Below are 19187 nucleotides of genomic sequence, written 5' to 3'. Positions count from 1 at the left end.
GATTGTCTGCTTTTATAGATCAGAATGATGCAGTATCCTGTGTGTAATGCAATGGCTTGGCATGCTGTTTGGACGGAAAAGAGAGTGTTTAGTAATGGAAGCTCCTCGGTCAACTCCAGGGAGAGAGAGAGAAAGCCGTAATGAAATCAGTACGTGACATTGATCGATAAGTGAATGATTATAGCAAACACATTCACTGCTTTGAGTTCCAACAACATGGTGTTTGATTAAAATGCCATTCAAGCACTGGATGAATGTGAATACAATGTGTGTGTGAGGAACAATACCTGTCAGAGCCTGTTTAACTCAAGCAAAGTGTGCTGGAACATGAGAAACACAACGTTTTACACAAAGACACACTGTTTATGTGCATATGTGTGCATATGTAATGATCACAGTGTAGGCAAAGAATTATTGAGGGGTTTTGGGGGTCTCGTCCCTCTAAGACTTGAATCCCCCCCAAAAGAGTGGTGTTAAAATACAACTTTTTTATACTCTACCATTCAAAAGTTTGGGTTCTGTAAGATTTTTTAATGTGTTTGAAAGAAGTAGACTAGACTGCATTTATTTGAACAATAATATCGTGAGATATCATTACAATTCAAAGCAACCCATTACTTCAGTGTTACATGATCCTTCAGAAATCATTTTTACTACGCTAATTTGGTGCTCAAGAAACATTTCTTATTATTATAAATGTTGAAAACTGTTAATATTTTGATATTTTTTTCAGAATTCTTTGATTAAAAGGCTTCAAAAAGCATTTATTTGAAAACTTTTGTAACATTATAAATGTCTTTACTGTCACTTTTGAACATTTTAATGTGTCCTTTCTAAATAAAAGTATTAATTTCTTTAAAAAAAAAAAAAAAAAAAAAAAACTCTTTCTGACCCAAAAATTTGAATGGTAATGTACATAAGTTAAAAGACTTCGCTAGCCACTAAAGTTTCATTACAAGTTAGTCAGAGTGTGTATTTTCACCTCATGGTAAAAATTGGCCTGATTAATAGTCATACATATGATTTAAGCCCAATTACCACTTGTTTAAACAAGTAAACAAAAAGACACTTTTTACATGAAAAGTGGCAAAGCTGTTTAGCTAATTCACCCATTAACATTTTCTTCAAAAACTACAGATAGTTGACGTTTGGCTAACTGTGCTAAAAGCGCCAAAGACAACTTTTAGTTGCACGAGATGAACCTCAACACCCCAAAATTACTGCAAAAGTTGACCCCCCTGAAAGGCGTTGTGTAATTTGCACACTGATTGAGTGTATTAGTCACAGGCTGTGATAGGTGTAACAGCAGCTGTGGAGCGTGTGGTCAGTGCAGGAGTGTCGAGGGTCTGCTAGGGCAGCCAGTGAAAGCTGCAGTGAAAGCTTAGCATCGCTGACAGATGAATTGCTCTAATTAGAAGTCCATAACATCCTGCCACATGGCTGCCTTATCCCCAACACACTTCCTGCTTCAGCTTGGCCCGCATTGTTGCCAGCCTGACACATTCACACACACATGCAGATATATACTGGGAATACAGACGTGTGTGTGTGTGTGTATGTCACCTCAGCCCTTTGTGTCTGCTTCTCTCTGGCTCTGTCTATATGACTTCCTTTGTTTTTTCTACCCCACTCTCTCATCCCCTTGATAACTACCATATCGCTCCCCTCTCTTTCACTGTCTCGTTCCCATCTTCTTCTCACACGCGTCTTCCCCTCCCCTTGTTCTTATGGGAGAGATTAATCAGTAATGTTGTGGAATATCATCATAATTCAAAATCACTGTTTTATATTTGAATATATTTTAACTGATTCCTGTGATGTCTAAGCTGAATTATCAGCAGCCATTATTTCAGTCTTCAGTGTCACATGATCCATCAGAAATCATTCTAATATGCTGATTTGGTGCTCAAGAAATGTTTCTTATTATTATCAATGTTGAAAACAGCTGCTGCTTAAAATTTTTGAGGAAACTGATTTTTTATGACTCTTTGATGAATGAAAGAACTGATAAAAACAGAAATATTGAAAATATGAAAAAAGTAACAGTATATGTTTACTGTCACTTTTGAGTAATTTAATGCAATATTTATACATTATAAATAAAAGTTCTGTATTTATTGATATTTTAATTGTGCTTGATTTAGTGTGGTGTTCTTTAGCTGTTGCAACAGCATTGGCTATTGAATTGTATCTCACGCCAAGGGCATTACGTTTTTTAAACAGTGTATGAAATTAAAAACAGTTCAGCTTTTTAAAAACACATGTCAAAACCTCTGCATTCCGTTTTATTCCATTGCACTCCATCCAGCTGTTTTTGAAAGCAAGAATGCGTCTTATATAAACACCCTATAAGAAACACGTCTGATCAGTTAACCCGAAATCATTCTAATTATACAGGCTTACTTACACTGAATATTAACTTTCTTCCTAAGTTGAATACGGAAGGCGGTCTGGCAGAAGCTTGATATTTGACTTCATAACTTGTTTAAATATGCATATTTTTTTACACAAATGCATTTTGTGTAAAGAAGGCCTTTATTAACACTCCGGAGCCATGTGGAGCACATATTTATGATGGATGGATGTGGATGGAAGCATTTTCTTCAGCTCATACTAGTGACCCCCATTCGCTGCCATAGCTTGGATGCGTCAGGATATTATTTCTTTGATTATGTTCATCAGAAAGAAAAAAGTCATATACACCTAGGATGGCTTGAGGGTGAGTATAGCTTAGGCTAATTTTCATTTAAAAGTGAACTAATCCTTTAATCCATTGAAGCCGTGGGGAGTACATTTATGATGGATGGATGCACTTTCTTGAGCTTCAATCTTTGGTCCCGTTCAATGCCATTATAAAGATTGGATGCGTCAGGATATTTATTAATATATCTCAGATTGTGTTCATCAGAAAGAAGAAAGTCATATACACCTAGGATGGCTTGAGGGTGAGTAAAGCTTGGGGTATTTTTCATTTTAAAGTGAACTAATGCTTTAATAAATGGATAGAAACAATCCAATTTGTTTCTTGATTTTAACTGTTATGGTCATGTTTAGTTTCATTGTCCTGTTCTGTTTAGTTTCTAGTTGTGGTTTTCCTTGTCACCGTTTTGCCTGTGTTCTAGTTCATTATTAGTTGTCATGGTTTCCAATTAGTTCTCACTTGTTCCCTGTTCCGTTAATGATCTTCCTCTGTGTATTTTAAGCCCTCTGTTCCTTCTGTTCATTGTTAAAGTTCATTGTACGCCATGCATTGTCTGTTGGATTATCTATAAAGCTCAACTCTTACATTAGCATAGCATCTTTTAAGATCAAATCTGATTGTTCTGTACATGCATTTTATAGATGTTACTAAATAACTCTCAACTGTTTATATTTTTTCTTACAGGTATTTCTGTATAGTGTGTTTAGTTTGTGTATGCAGTGGTGCTGATTGTACAGTCCCACCACAGTCCTGTCAGACTGAAAAGTGCACAGTTGTAAGGTATTCTTATTCCCCCAAACTGTATTATTTGTACTGAGTATTGTTCTTAATTCTTGATAACAGTGGTTACCCTCTCTCTCTTTCTCTCTTCATGTATGTGGGGAGATGCCGTCTGCCTGGCTGCTTGCTCAACCTTGCGTCTGTCTCCGCTAAATTACTACGTGGGTACGCTTCGGGATTAATTACATGTGCTTTCTGTCATGACCCACTCACTTTCACTCCACTCGGCGCTGCTGTGGTCACTTTCCGTATCGGGTCACAGCTCTTCTGTCCTACAGTGGGGTTAACGTGCTGTGCTCTTTTAGAGGTCATGGCAACCCTGAGGTTTACACATCGGTCACTGTCAACCCTCAGTGCCGAGAGTGTGAGTTAATGATGACTGAGAGGTGTTTGTGAGAAGGTGCATGTGTAATTGACCCCAGTTGGCGGCAAAGAGGTCACGTCTGGGTAAATGCTTAGTCAGGCTAAGTGGAGGGCTTCTAAAAGTGCATTCTCACTGACAGGGATTGTATTGCTGTAGGTTGTCAAATCACTGTAGTGTTGGTTTTAAGTAGGTTAGTAGTTTTCTTAAAAATTAATTACTTGCCAGTAGCTGTCAGTGTGAATGCCCTGCTGAAAAGACCAGCATAAGGTATGTTTTGCATGCTAGGGACCAGCTAGGATGCTGGTTTGCTGGTTCCCATTATGGGAAGTGGGAGAGCTGGTGGACCAGTTAGCTCAGTTTTGCTTGAGAACAGCATAACTACCAGCTAACTATAGCAGTTCAGCATAAACCAGCCTGGACCAACATGGAAATCATGCTGGATTTTTCATCAAGGTGCTCCTTTACACCACATCAGTACTGCAAGTGCGAGATGCAACAAAAAATATAACACTTCTGCAGTCCTCCCCCTGAATCTATTTTTTCCCAGTTGTGGCTGTGAGTTTGGAGTGTGTATAGCATGTGATAAGACATTAATGGCAAGATATGTTTTTCTGTCCTCACTGCCTGCATGCAAAAACAAACAAATGACGTTCACTGCGATTCATGAGTAAATGACTCTAGCTGTTCTTTTTAGTGAACCAAAAACGTACAACATGACCAGTGTAGCTCGATTCACAAATGACACTTATGAGCTGGTTCTTTTTTAATGAATCAAAAATGTACAAAACACAGTGGCACGATTTATGAACTAATGACTGCCCAGTTGGAAAAAAAAAAAAAGGAAACTTCCATAATGTACTTAAAGTGCTCTATTTTCGCACACTAATTTTGTACTTAATATACTAAAAATTCTTCTTTAGTACTTCTTAAGATAATCTTAAGGAACTGTGCTATTTTGAGACAATGAATATGAACTAAAATGTGCTTTTAACATACTATCTCTGTATTAAAAAAAAAATGTATTTAGTTACCACTTGTAGTACACTTGAACCTGTGTATGAAAAGAAAGTGTATGAAAGATGGGTTCAAGTGTACTACAAGTGCTAACTAAATATATTTTTTAATACAGAGATAATATGTTAAAAGCACATTTTAGTTCATATTCATGGTGTCTCAAAATAGCAAATTTTTATAATATATTAAGTACAAAATTAGTGCGCAAAAATAGAGCACTTCAAGTACATTATGGAAGTTTACTTTTTTTTTTCACATGGGTGATGAAAAAAAAAATATAGCATCATCAGTGTATCTCAATTCACCTGATTATGACAGGTTAGGGGTTAGTATTTGTATCAGCATTACAGTATGTAGGCAGTCATGTGATTGACATGACTAATGAGATCTTTAGAATCGGCTGAGTGGTGGGGTTCGCACTGAAATGTTTTGGGGGGGGGAAATCTTGTACATAACCAGACCAATTCATGAATCAAATGACTCCTTTTGAGCTGGTTCTCTTTATGAATAGTTCAAAAGGATCAGTGTTGGGGAAAGTTACTTGTAAAAGTAATGCATCACAATATTGCATTACTCCCTAAAAAAAGTAACTAATTGCATTACTTTGTTACTTTTTATGAAAAGTAATGTGTTAAATTACTTTTACCTTACTTTTTCTCACCTGGGCTGGGCTTGCTTGTTTTAAAAAAAAAAACAACAAAAAAAGTTCTATTTTTGGTTAATGTAAAGGCCCTTTCACACCTAAAGTGAAATGAATAACCCTCAGGCTGAAGGAAATGTATATGTACGCCTGTACAGTAGAGGGCGCAGCTCAAACAAACCTTTCAACTGTGCTGCCATTCTGGATTAAAGAAGAATAGGGCTGCTTTCCACTCCAAATTTTAATGCCCTTCACTTGCTAACTTCCCTCTGTCTCATGGACTCGGATGTGCGTCATTGCTTACGTTGCACAAGTGCCCACTACTGGCGGAACTTGTGCATAAGGTTTAAATGAAATGCACTAAGCCCTTGATCACTTGGAATTCACCATGGAGCTGATTTATTATTTAAACCCCTTTTGTACTTATGAGTTTGTTTTATGCACCATTCTTATATGCTTATAAGTTGTTGAAAAAAATATATAAAATCCTATAGGTATATGAGCTGTTGAAGAAAAATAAAATTACACAAATGAAACGAAATATCAATAGTATAAACTTTGACTGTGAACATAAGGTAGCTACAAGTGTTATGTGATTGAATCTCAACATAATATATTATACACTAATTATGCAATTCATTCTCAAAATAATTAATATATCATACACTTCAGTTAAGCGTGATCTGCTGTGACGTCACAATCAAATTGTGGGATATAGAGCTGCTTGAAGTGTCAAAATCGAGGGGACGAGGGTCTGTCTATATAAACTTCCCTTGTTCACTTCACGAAGTGGAACACACTTAAAAAATGGCAGCAGTGATTCCCCCGAGGGGAAGTGCTTAGGGAAGTTTGCGAGTGCGTGTCTAAAATTGGAGTGGAACGCAGCCTAGGATACAGGAGAAGGAAGTTCGTCACTCTTATTTCAAAATCTAATGTAAAGTAATTTTTGCTTATTAGTATGGTTGAATTAGATCATTGAAGGTCAGCATTAAAGACATTGGTTAATAAAGTGAGATTAAATACATAAAGTATATTTGTGTAATTTAATATAGTTACTTATTACAGGATTGTGTAAAATTCTGAGATTGCATTTCACTATTTTTATTCATTTTGAGGAATACTGAATGTTTTCGTGCAAGTAAGATGCATGTTTACATTTAGTCTAGAACTACAATAACCATCATGTTCACACAGCGCACACAACACCGCTGCACTTTATTTCTCTCAACATGAGGACAGGAGAGCTGTCAGTCAATAAATGTGAAGAAGTAACTTGCGTTACTTATTTGAAAAGTATATTTTCTTGTAAATTGAAAAAGTAATGCGTTACTTTACTAGTTACTTGAAAGAGTAATCTGATTACGTAACTCAAGTTACTTGTAATGCGTTACCTCAACTCTGAAAAGGATGAATATGTCTGATATTAGTCTTATAACATAAACATACCAGAATGAATGAGAATTTACATTGAGAGCTTATGAATTGGAATCAAACCAGATTGAGAAATCTGTACCGATTTCAGTGTAGTGAGGTTCGGTCAATACAAGCAACCAGACACACACTTTTATAATTAAATTCGCAGTAGTGGATGTTTTCTGCTGTCCACCAGAAAGCCATAAGAAGACATTAACGCTATTACGGTGTCTGACAGCGAGCACACAGACCCCTCAAACATAATAGGTGGTCAGACATACACAGTGTACCATTCACTGTGGTTTAGGCAGATTGTAGTGCTATTTTCCTTTTCCATTTTGTCTTCCTCCTGACCTTGCACACACACATATACGCAAACACAAATTCTAGCATATATGCACACGGCTAGCTTCATGTTAAAAGTATGCTGTTTTTGCCTTTTGTGTCGGCTGAGGGAGAGCAAGACAAGGGGAAAAACAATCAAGAGTGATAGAGAGAGAAAAGGAAGGAGGGAAGAAGAGAGAGAGAGAGAGAGAGTTGAGCCACAGAGCAGCACTGCACGGAGCAGCTGTGGCACTCCCAGATTTCCCCCTGATTGCTTTCAGCTGGTACTTGAACCCTGGGCCTTTTGGGTTTTGGAGGCCAGCCCAGACCCCACAATCCCCCCAGCGCCCCATCCAGCTGCCTGACCCCTCTCTGACCCCGCGCCGAGGATAGGAAAATACGAGCCGTGCCAAGCCAGAGAGACTCTTTTATTTTGCCTGCTGGCATGCTGCCGGTGACCATGGCTTACATAATGGGAAACATAGCAGGACCCAGGAGAAACCAGTCCCCCCTCCCCCCAATTTTTTTTCCTCACCAATCTATCCTTCTCTCTGCCCCCCTTCCCTCCCCGCTGCACTTTCTCTGCTCTCCCTCCGCCTGTGATATATCTTTCGGGCCCTCGCGCTCGGGCACATTTATTACACACGCCCTCGACACAATCTTGAAGCCCAGCCACACACAAACACACACACGTGCATGCGCGGGATCCATCGCGCACAGCCGTTTTCACACACGCACATGCAGGCGGCGATGCACGCGTGCTCGAACAGATGCTCTCGTACAGATGTCTGTTGACGCTCCGCTCTGTCGCACACACATATAGGTGCATGGATGTTCATATTTGTTCAAGTAAATGTGTACGTTTTGTACGTACATGCCAGATGCTCACTTCTAAATTGGAAATATGAGCACTTCGGATGCATGTGTGCATGTTAGCATGGTTAAACTGGATCAGATGGATCCTGTCGTGTAGTTACTGATCCCCAGTGCCACCCTGGCCTCCTCCGATCACTACAGTGTGAGTAGTTTGATTCACGAATAATGACTCTTATGTGCCTGTTATTTTTAGTGAATCAAAAAACATACAGAGCGACCAGTGTAAGCTTGATTCACAAACAAATGATGATATATTTTGTGTGAATCAAAAACTTACAGTGCGATCAGTGTAGCTCAATTCACGAACAAATGACTTATGACCCAGATCTTTTTAGTGAATCAAAAATGTTCAGCATGACCAATGTAGCTTGATTCACAAACAAATTACTTGTATGGGCCGGTTATTTTAAAAAACTTTAGCTTGTTCGAGATGCATCGGCACTGCGCAGACCGATCGGCGTATGACATCAAAGCACCACAAGAGCGACTGGAGATCATACGACTCCTTATGCTTTTGAATCTCTCTCATGGTACTTTGATGTCATACGCCGATCGGTCTGCGCAGCACCGATGCATCTCGAACAAGCCTATACATTGCGACCACTGTAGGTCGATTCACGAAAAAATTACTCTTATGAGCCAGTTCTTTTATAGTGAATCAAAAGCATACATTGCGACCAGTGTAGGTCGATTTATGAACAAATTACTTTTATGAGCCGTTTCTTTTTTAGTGAATCAAAAACATACAGTTCGACCACTATAGCTTGATTCACAAATAAATGACTCTTATGAGCTGGTTATCTTTAGTGAATCAAAAAACATACTACAGTGCGACCAGTATAGCTTGATTCACAAATAAATGACTCTTATGAGCTGGTTCTTTTTTAGTGAATCAAAAACATACAGTACAGTTCAACCAGTATAGCTTGATTTACAAACAAATGACTCTTATGAGCCGGTTATTTTTAGTGAATCAAAAAACATACAGTGTGACCAGTATAGCTTGATTCACAAACAAATGACTCTTATGAGCCAGGTCTTTTTTATTGAATCAAAAACATACATTGCGACCAGTGAAGCTCGATTTATGAACAAATTAATCTTATTATATATCAGCGCAACGAGTCCAGCTAGATTCACAAACAAATGACGGATCCCCAGTGCCACCCTGACCTCCTCCGATTGCTGCTCTTGTGAAATCTTGTGAGCCTCTGCATCCCTTCCAGTGTGTATGTGTGACTCCCTTTGCCAGAAACCTGGGAGGCAGGAGGGTAAGAGTGTGTGTGGGTGGTGAGATATGACCTGGGATTGTGTTTGCATCTGGCAATGAGTCTCTGTACATGTGGCAGTGCAAGCGGTTGGCTAACCCTCTCGCGAATGCCAGCTCGCTAGGAGAGCAGTCCATCAATCACACGTCCTCTCTGTAATCTGGCCCTGCCCAACATCCAGCCAGCCTGTTGGGACTCTCAGCATTTCATAAAACATTCTTGAGCTGTTTTTCCGGTGCTTTACGTGCTTTTCTGCCAGGCTCTTTCTCCCAGAAAAGTGCCCTGTGTGTCTTCACTTGCACACCCTCCCCGTTCCCACCAGCTGTGGAGTGAAACCAGCTGACTCTGCAAAGGAGTGGGCGCCCAGGGGTATGATGGGAGAGGCATACCAACTCCAGTCTCACCACATTATACAAGACCCACTGCCAGAGCCTGCTATCAGCGCCCTGAGACATTCATCACAAGTAGATTTTTACCCAACTCATCCTGTTTCCGGGAAAAGTGATGCCAATTAATTCGGTCGATATCCACAGCAGGAGCTCGAGGGCTGGTTCACCTGCTGATGTGCTGCGACACCTACTACCATTAACACTCTTCATACAGTCATCTCAAAAGTGCCAACAGATTATTCAGCTGATTCTGAAATGCTCCAGTATAATTAGTAGTGCTTGCTAAGGCTCATTCGGATTTGAACTCTAAGTATTAAACTTTGATGCATAACTCATCCTGCACTAAACATGAATAATGCGTCAAATCATTCAGCTTGTTAAGGAGAGGTGTGCTATTTATTTAATGACAGAGTGCCCCAAACTGGTTTGAATGTTGATGAAATACTAATAATTATTTTTTTCTTTCTAGTTTTTAGTTTTATGGTTTAATTCATTTTAAAATAATGTAAAAAAAATGTAATATTTGTTTGCATATCATATGACCATTAACCAACATCAGAGAACTGTGAATATGCAAATGTGTTGTTCAGTTATTTCAAATTTAATTTATAATCTCAAGAGATACTTCAAGAAAATGTCTTTGGTCAATGGGGTTTGCTCTTTTGACTGTAAGTAACTGCTTAACAATGCATTAAAAACCACTAAGAATGCCTTGGCAACCACATAGCAACACACTCAAACCACTTAGAACACCTTAGCAACCACATATAGCAAATCCCTGACAACCAATCTAGCGACATTTCCATCAAAAACAATTGTTTAGTTTGTTATTCTGCTGTATTGAGATATGTGTGAATATACAGTATAATGTTCTGGGCTTTTTGCCACTTTTTACTGAGAAAGCACAGGAAATTGGAGGAGAGAGTGAGGGAAGGGGATCAGGATTCAGGGCCAGGTCAGATTTGAACATGCATCTCTTGTATGAGCACTATGGCTCAATATGTTGGTGCACATATTCATACTTCACTTACTGCTTAGCCGCGACAGTTTAGCCCATTCAAGAGTGAGGTTTAGATATAGAGACCAGGGAAAGTGATAATTGATTGATATATATATACAGGTTATTGACGAATAAGGTTTTTAAAAGTGTAAAAAAAACAGATATAATTAATTTTGTAGTTTTATTAAGTGTTAACAATGAGATTATGTGGTTTTTATAATCAATTAACAGTGCTTTTGTCATTTTTTACAATATGGACAAAATTTGCCACCAAAAAAGTCATTTGGTTTAACCAAAATTTCGGTTTTACCGAATGACACTTTTGGTTATACCGCATGACGATATTTTCAAACAATGCTAACAGGCTGATATCTAGTTAGCTCCTAGCTAGATAGGAAAAAGGACAATTAAAAATTTTATATTTAGTACAAGTTTTTAAAATATTACAAAATTTTCCATGTTTTATAGCGGTTGTACCGAATGACATGATCTTCGGCACGTGTATGAGCAAGTGAAAACATGAATTTTTCAAATAGTTAAGAGAGAGTTAGTTACTTTGATTCATGACCATGTGGTCCTTTGCAGGTGTCTGAATGATGTCACATCCTGTCACATGATACTGACCACATGACTTGATCCAAAATGGTTCCTTTATATTGGTTACTGCGAATGACATCAATGAAATGAATTTTTCCGGACATTCTTTCTCATAACAAAGTAAACTTCTACACATAATTTTAACACCATTTTGCACGATATATGATGTTATAAAATCATGCCAGAACAAAAAATATATACATTTAATACATTTTAAGATATTTTAATCACAAATGAAATGGCTGTATTGGCCTTTGGACAGTTAAACCGAATGACCTTTTGACACTTCAAAATTTTTAACATACCTTTATATGTAGCAAAATATAATTAAAACCTTTTGGATTCAATAAAAGAGATCTAGTTGTACTACCTTGCATTCTTTGGATGTCATATCTTTATTTTTTATTATTATTAAGGCCTGAAATAATGCAATGAAAATGACCTATTAATTGGCTTAGAGGTTTTAGCATCTGAATTCATACATATATATATATATATATATATATATATATATATATATATACACTTTCATATATAATAGCATTTATTTTATTTATTTGTCCAGATGCAATTATTTTTATTTATTAATTATATATTTTTTAATTATATTCCTTCAGATATTTATTTAATTTAAAAAAAAAATGACATGATTGATCTCCTAAAAAAATGTTTTGTACTTTGTTCAAGTTTTATGTTACTTAGGAAAACAAGTAAATAAATGAAGCAGTAAGAAAAAAGAAATATTTCTGCTCAGAACTAATAATGCTTTTTGAAGACCTTTTACCAGTCTTGAAGTTGTATTCTAGTCATAGTACATTGTATATTTTGCATGATGTTTTCATTCTTGCAACTGCCACTTTATTTCTCATATTTGCCGTATCATTTCTCATTACATCTCACTGTGACAAAAGGGGACCTCCAAAGAGGCTGGTGCCCCGGGGCCTCGCAGGACCATAATCTGCACATCCTTTTTCTTCCTCTCTCTCATCCTCCCCTGTCGTAGTGCGGTCGTGTCCCTGGGAAGGTCTCCGTCTCAGAGCTCTATAAGATTAAGTCATGGACGGATGTTGAGGGAAAACGCTGACCTCTCATCCTCCCTTGTGCTCTGTCTTGTAGTTTTCAGTCCCGTCTTCATCGTCTCCCTGATCTCCTTGTGCTCCTTTATCCTTGCCCTCATGTTTGCCCCCAAGCCTCATAGATTGTAATAATAAGAGCAATGATAATAACGGCGGCGGTGGCCTCAGCGGTGATGTAAAGAAACACAATATAACAATAACAAACACACTCCTCAGCCAATGGCCAGCAACTGACCTCAGCACTGATAGTGTGTGTGCGCGCGTTCGAGGGGAGAGCGAGGTTGCTGGCATGCTGTATATACGGTCACTTCCTCCCCAGTTTAAACAGAGCAGGCTGTGCTGGCAGCCTCCTCTCTCTCCTCCAAATGGTTTGCATCATGTTTGAACCCCCTTGCCACCGCGCCCCCTCCCTTTCTCTATTTCTTTTTTTTCCTCTCTTCCTCTCCCCATAAATCATCAAATATCTCAGACTTTATGTGAATCTGAAAAAGAGTGAAAGAGAGAAGAGGGAGAGACCTTTTTTCTCTCTCTGCTGAAGGGGCATAAGAAAAAGTCATAAAGTGGCTGGCGGATCTCTTTCCATCCGTCCCCAGCGAACAGGGCTCTCTGGTATCGCTCTGCTCTGGTCCTTTTCAGCCCTCAGCACATACACATTTACGTAGTACATCATTTCGGACATAAGATCCATTCGTGTTTTGAACATAATTACCTTCTTTTTCTGTTTTGTAGACTTTCTGGATAGATACATTGGAGAGAGACAGGAAATGGAAAGGAGAGAGTAGTGGATCAGGACATGTTGCAGGCAAGACTCAGACCTGGATGACCTGTGCTAACTACTGCACCACAGCTCTGACATGCTGTACTTACATTTACCACACTTAGCCCACATTCAACCAGGTGAAGCACAACAAGCTAGAATATGCCAAAAATTGATGCACTTCCTGATGGAAATAACATCACAACATTTATTTCCATCAAAGAGTTTAGCAATTTTTGGTCAAGATCTTGTATTGACAATACAAGAGGTGAGCACTCTGTAAAGTCTACTCCAGCACATCCCAAAAACTTACACTGAGGTTAAGGTCAGTGCCAATTCATGTGTGAAAATGATTCTTCATGTTCCCTCCCAACAATTCTTTCAGAATTTGAGCCTGATAAATCTTGACATTGTCATCCTGGAATATGGCCATGATGTGTCTTCCTACATGGTTGTTTATGAAATGAAAAGCTACACACTCCATCTTTTAGGGTTAAAACAACTGTTGCCTACATAAAACATGATAGAAACATAATAATCACTGTAAAAATGATCCATCCATAAATTCTTAAGTATTTGCCTATTAAAATCCAAACAGCAACCTTTTTTTTTTTTGGCCGGGCAGTGTATAAAGCAATGACATTAATGCCTTTTTAAGTGTGGCTGAATACTTTTTTGGGATGCTGTAACTGCAAATTCTGCCAGTCGCAGATATTTATCTGTGTGTATGTTAGAGAGATGAACAGAGAGCTCAGCGAGAGGATGAGTTGTGCCTGTTGGCAGTGAGCGTGTCATTTGCCGTGGGTGAGCTGTCACTCTTTTTCCCCTGGCTCCACAAGCCCCGCCCACAGTTTAGTCATAAAGGAGAATCGCTGTAAATCCAGAGGAGGTCCTAATAAATAAGACCACAGCTAACTGTGATCCTCAGCCAGGCTGGTAGTGCGTGTGTGTAACTGTGTGGAGCTTCATGGGTGGGCATACATTACTGTCAGCTACTCTGATTAAACGCCTCTGCCTTTATGAACAGAGAGAGGGGTAAAGTGGGGACATCCCCACACCCTGCAGCCTTTGGCTTCCCCCCCCCCCCCCCATTTAGATCATATCAGTTCACCTCAAAGCAGCATCAAGATCCATTTAAAGTGATTTAAGTGTTTTTGAACAGCAAACAGGTGTGTGCAGGTATCACTTTCAGAGATTATCAGCTTCACATTTGCATTTGTGCGCCTCCCACGCCGATCGCTGGCTTCACGGCGAATATTAAACACTTTACAGGAGGCCTGGGATCCATTTGAAATTTTATAAGAGCAAAGCATGTTATAGTAATTACTGACTCCATTTATTAGCATTTCCACTAATATGACTAATTTGTTTTTCTTCCTTTTACTCTCTTTTATTCTTCTGCATGCTTTTTTACCTAGTGAATAAATGCTTGTGTTTCTGCAAATGTACCTTGAATATACTTACTCATTTGTATTTCAAAGGAAGTCTGCTGCCCCAAAGCATTTGCTCGGCTGACTAAACTTGTTCCTCTCTGGAGATGGATCAGACAGGAGTTTTATGAGTCCTGGAGAGAGAGACACTGCCATATCCACTCACTAACCCCAGGGCCTGGCTCAGGTGGGACATACAGACGAAGATTTCCTTCAGGTGAGAGGCAGATGACTCAGAATCAACCGATCAGAGGAAATGTGGGTTAACTGGTTGCAATATTAGAACTCCACCTCCTCGTGTGACTTTGTGACCCTTTTTTAGTTATTACTCTAGCTTTCCACCATGCGTGAATGTGTGAAAAACACTCTTTTCTTTAGTGCCCCTCCCCTCTCATACTGTCATTTTCGTTTTTGCCTCAACGGATCTTGCGGTTCCCACACTTATGTGTTCTGGTAGTGAGTGGCTTCTCTGACAGTATTTGTCCCATCCTGTTCCATAACTGTCATACTATGCTTTAATGGTCGCTGTCTGTTTTGGGTTATAATATAGCAGCATAACTGTGGTCAGTGGTTTTTTATGATAATTATGTGTTCGCTGAGATGGCAAGTCAATCGACAGGCATGCTTTAATTAAGAGAGCAAAAATGGGAGTCTGTGCACTCACAAGTCGTTTGGGTAATTAACGGCAATTACTTGGAAGATCATTAGATTAGTTGTGAGAAAGAGTTTTGCATGAAATGGGTTGGGGTCATCCTACGATACGTCTGAGAAATTTTACGTTTCATAAATAAAAAATGAAGCCTTGATTGCACATGGTAGCACTGACGGCTCGTAATTTTTGTTAAATATGTCAAAATTGAAAAAAAAAAAATTCATAGTGCCTCATTTTCAATGCAAAGTGTAGGTTTTTGTTGTTGTTAGTAGCTGTAAGTAGTTCCAAATGCAATCTAATATGTTAATAAAAATTGCTATGTGGTGTTTGAGGAAATGTTCACTTACAAAAAATTGTTGAGGCATGCTTAAGTATTAGTATTGCTCATTGCCAAGTTAGGGGCTTTTTTTAAACTTCAGCATGTGAATATTGATTTGAAATTTCATGTCTTTCCCCATTCAAGTAGACATAGCTGTGTACTTGACTGCCTAGGGGGTTAGAAATATGGTCGTTGAGTGAAGTAACTTGTCCTAAAGGACTTTGATGATAACTCAAATTGTGCAGCTTGTTGAAGAGAGGTGTGCTATTAAATTTTGATCGGATACACTGTTTTACCTGCCAGATGGAAAAACAAGTCCCATAAAAGAAGCCACACAGATCTAGTTATAAGAATAGGTAACTTTAGGTGGTTCTTTTGACTTGTAATAGTAACCAACCGCCTAGCAATGCCCCAGAAAACACACAGATCACATTGTCAGTAACTAAATGTTCAAGGGCAAGAACCACCTACTTTTTAAATCTTTTTTGAAAGAAATTAATACTTTTATTCAGCAAGGAAGCATTACATTGATCAAAAGTGATAGTAAAGACACATAATAAGAAATATTTCTTGAGCACCAAATCAGCATTTCTTCAGCAATTCAAGCATCATGTAATACTAAAGACTGGAATAATGACTGCTGAAAATTCATCACAAATTAAATTACAAAAAATATATATATATTAAAATAGAAAACAGCTTTTTTAAATTGAATAATATCTCACAATATTGCCTTTTTTACTGTATTTCTGTTCAAATAAACAGCCTGTGTGAATATGAGAGACTTCCTTCAAAAACATTACAAAAATCTTACAGACCGCAAACTTTTGTACGGTAGTGTATATGGATGTTTTTTTGTTTGTTTGTTTTGGTTTGGTTTTTAAGTATTGTAAGTTCTGGTTTAGTAGAAATTAATGATATTCTACCAAATATAGTACTATTAAATAAATCTCATCTCAGCCATTTTAGTCAGCATAGAAATGACTTAAAAAGGGATGAGTTCACTTTTAAATACTCACCCCCAAGCCATCCTAGGTGTATATGACTTACTTCTTTCTGATGAACACAATCGGAGATATATTAATGAATATCCTGATAAATATCCAAGCTTTATAATGGCAGTGAACGGGGGCAACGAGTTTGAAGCTTAAGAAAGTGCAACCATCCATCATAAACGCACTCCACAGGGCTCTGGGGGGTTAATAAAGGCCTTCTGAAGTGGAGCGATGCGTTTGTGTAAGAAAAATATCCATATTAAACAAGTTATAAAGTAAAATATGTAGCTTCCACCAGACCGCCTTCCGTATTCAACTTACGAAGAAAGTTTAACGCCTCTCGCAGTTCAAAACGCTTATGCTATGACCTAACCCTTCTCTATTCAACTTACGAAACAAGAAAGATATCCATATTTAACAAGTTATAAAGAAAATATCTAGCTTCCGCCAAACCACCTTCCGTATTCATCTTACGAAAAAAGCGTAACTGATGTCGCGTCAGTTACACTTTTTTCGCACTTCAAACTCAGTGGCCCTGTTCACTGCCATTATAAAGCTTGGACGCATCAAGATATTTATTAATATAACTCTGATTGTGTTCATCAGAAAGAAGAAAGTCATATACACCTAGGATGGCTTGGGGCAATTTTCATTTTAAAGTGAACTAATGCCTTTAAAAAAACATACAAAATGGCGTAATAACTTTTTTTTGTCAGGGTTTTTTTTGAATGTTGCTAATAGAAATAAATATCATTAGCTCAGTATGAAATCAATTGATAAAGTCATTTGAAATCAAAGTAAAGTTCCTACTATGATAGAAAAAAACCTGTCTGCCTGTGTTTCCATATTCTCATACATTATCTCACAGAAGTGAGTAAACCCCTCACATTTTTGTAAATATTTTATTATATCTTTTCATGTGACAACACTGAAGAAATGACACTTTGCTACAATGTAAAGTAGTGAGTGTACAGCTTGTTTAACAGTGTAAATTTGCTGTCCCTTCAAAATAACTCAACACACAGCCATTAATGTCTAAACCGCTGGCCACAAAAGTGAGTACACCCCCAAGTGAAAATGTCCAAATTGGGCCCAAAGTGTCAATATTTTGTGTGGCCACCATTATTTTCCAGCACTGCCTTAACCCTCTTGGGCATGGAGTTCACCAGAGCTTCACAGGTTGCCACTGGAGTCCTCTTCCACTCCTCCATGACGACATCATGGAGCTGGTGGATGTTAGAGACCTTGAACTCCTCCACCTTCTGTTTGAGGATGCCCCACAGATGCTCAATAGGGTTTAGGTCTGGAGACATGCTTGGCCAGTCCATCACCTTTACCCTCAGCTGCTTTAGCAAGGCAGTGGTCATCTTGGAGGTGTGTTTGGGGTCATTATCATGTTGGAATACTGCCCTGCGGCCCAGTCTCCGAAGGGAGGGGATCATGCTCTGCTTATTCATGGTCCCCTTAATGAACTGTAGCTCCCCAGTGCCGGCAGCACTCATGCAGCCCCAGACCATGACACTCCCACCACCATGCTTGACTGTGGGCAAGACACACTTGTCTTTGTACTCCTCACCTGGTTGCCGCCACACACGCTTGACACCATCTGAACCAAATAAGTTTATCTTGGTCTCATCAGACCACAGGACATGGTTCCAGTAATCCATGTCCTTAGTCTTCTTGTCTTCAGCAAACTGTTTGCGGGCTTTCTTGTGCATCATCTTTCGAAGAGGCTTCCTTCTGGGACGACAGCCATGCAGACCAATTTGATGCAGTGTGCGGCGTATGGTGTGAGCACTGACAGGCTGACCCCCCACCCCTTCAACCTCTGCAGCAATGCTGGCAGCACTCATACGTCTATTTCCCAAACACAAACTCTGGATATGACGCTGAGCACGTGCACTCAACTTCTTTGGTCTTGGCTGTATGGTCTTGGCCACCGTGCTGCAGCTCAGTTTCAGGGTCTTGGCAATCTTCTTATAGCCTACGCCATCTTTATGTAGAGCAACAATTCTTTTTTTCAGATCCTCAGAGAGTTCTTTGCCATGAGGTGCCATGTTGAACTTCCAGTGACCAGTATGAGAGAGTGAGAGCAATAACACCAAATTTAACACACCTGCTCCTCATTCACACCTGAGACGTTGTAACACTAACGAGTCACATGACACCGGGGAGAGAAAATGGCTAATTGGGCCCAATTTGAACATTTTCACTTAGGGGTGTACTCACTTTTGTGGCCAGCGGTTTAGACATTAAAGGCTGTGTGTTGAGTTATTTTGAGGGGACAGCAAATTTACACTGTTATACAAGCTGTACACTCACTACTTTCCATTGTAGCGAAGTGTCATTTCTTCAGTGTTGTCACATGAAAAGATATAATAAAATATTTACAAAAATGTGAGGGGTGTACTCACTTCTGTGAGATAGTGTATGTGTGTGAGAGAACAAGGTAGGGTTAAGCTGACGTGCTGGTACTAACCTAACACCCAGTTAACCCTATGGCTAATGGAAGGCTCATGACCCTGAAACCTAATCTAAAAGAGCTCTCACTGTGCCTAATAAACCACTGTTTTTATTGTAGGCAGAGTGCTG

At 38.9% G+C, this 19187-nt stretch overlaps 1 long non-coding RNA gene across 3 annotated transcripts in view; it reads left to right on the top strand.

The window, feature by feature from the left end:
- LOC127495009 (uncharacterized) overlaps positions 1-19187 on the top strand; it is an 86827-nt gene that overhangs the window by 44665 nt on the left and 22975 nt on the right. For all 3 annotated transcript variants that reach the window (XR_007925036.1, XR_007925037.1, XR_007925035.1), the window contains exon 2: positions 14681-14846. This is a non-coding gene — a long non-coding RNA (uncharacterized LOC127495009). The remainder of the gene's footprint in view (positions 1-14680; positions 14847-19187) is intronic.

Source organism: Ctenopharyngodon idella, chromosome 15, assembly GCF_019924925.1.
Source record: "Ctenopharyngodon idella isolate HZGC_01 chromosome 15, HZGC01, whole genome shotgun sequence".
In the NCBI taxonomy this organism is placed as follows: domain Eukaryota; kingdom Metazoa; phylum Chordata; class Actinopteri; order Cypriniformes; family Xenocyprididae; genus Ctenopharyngodon; species Ctenopharyngodon idella.
This window is presented reverse-complemented; position numbering and strand designations above follow the sequence as displayed.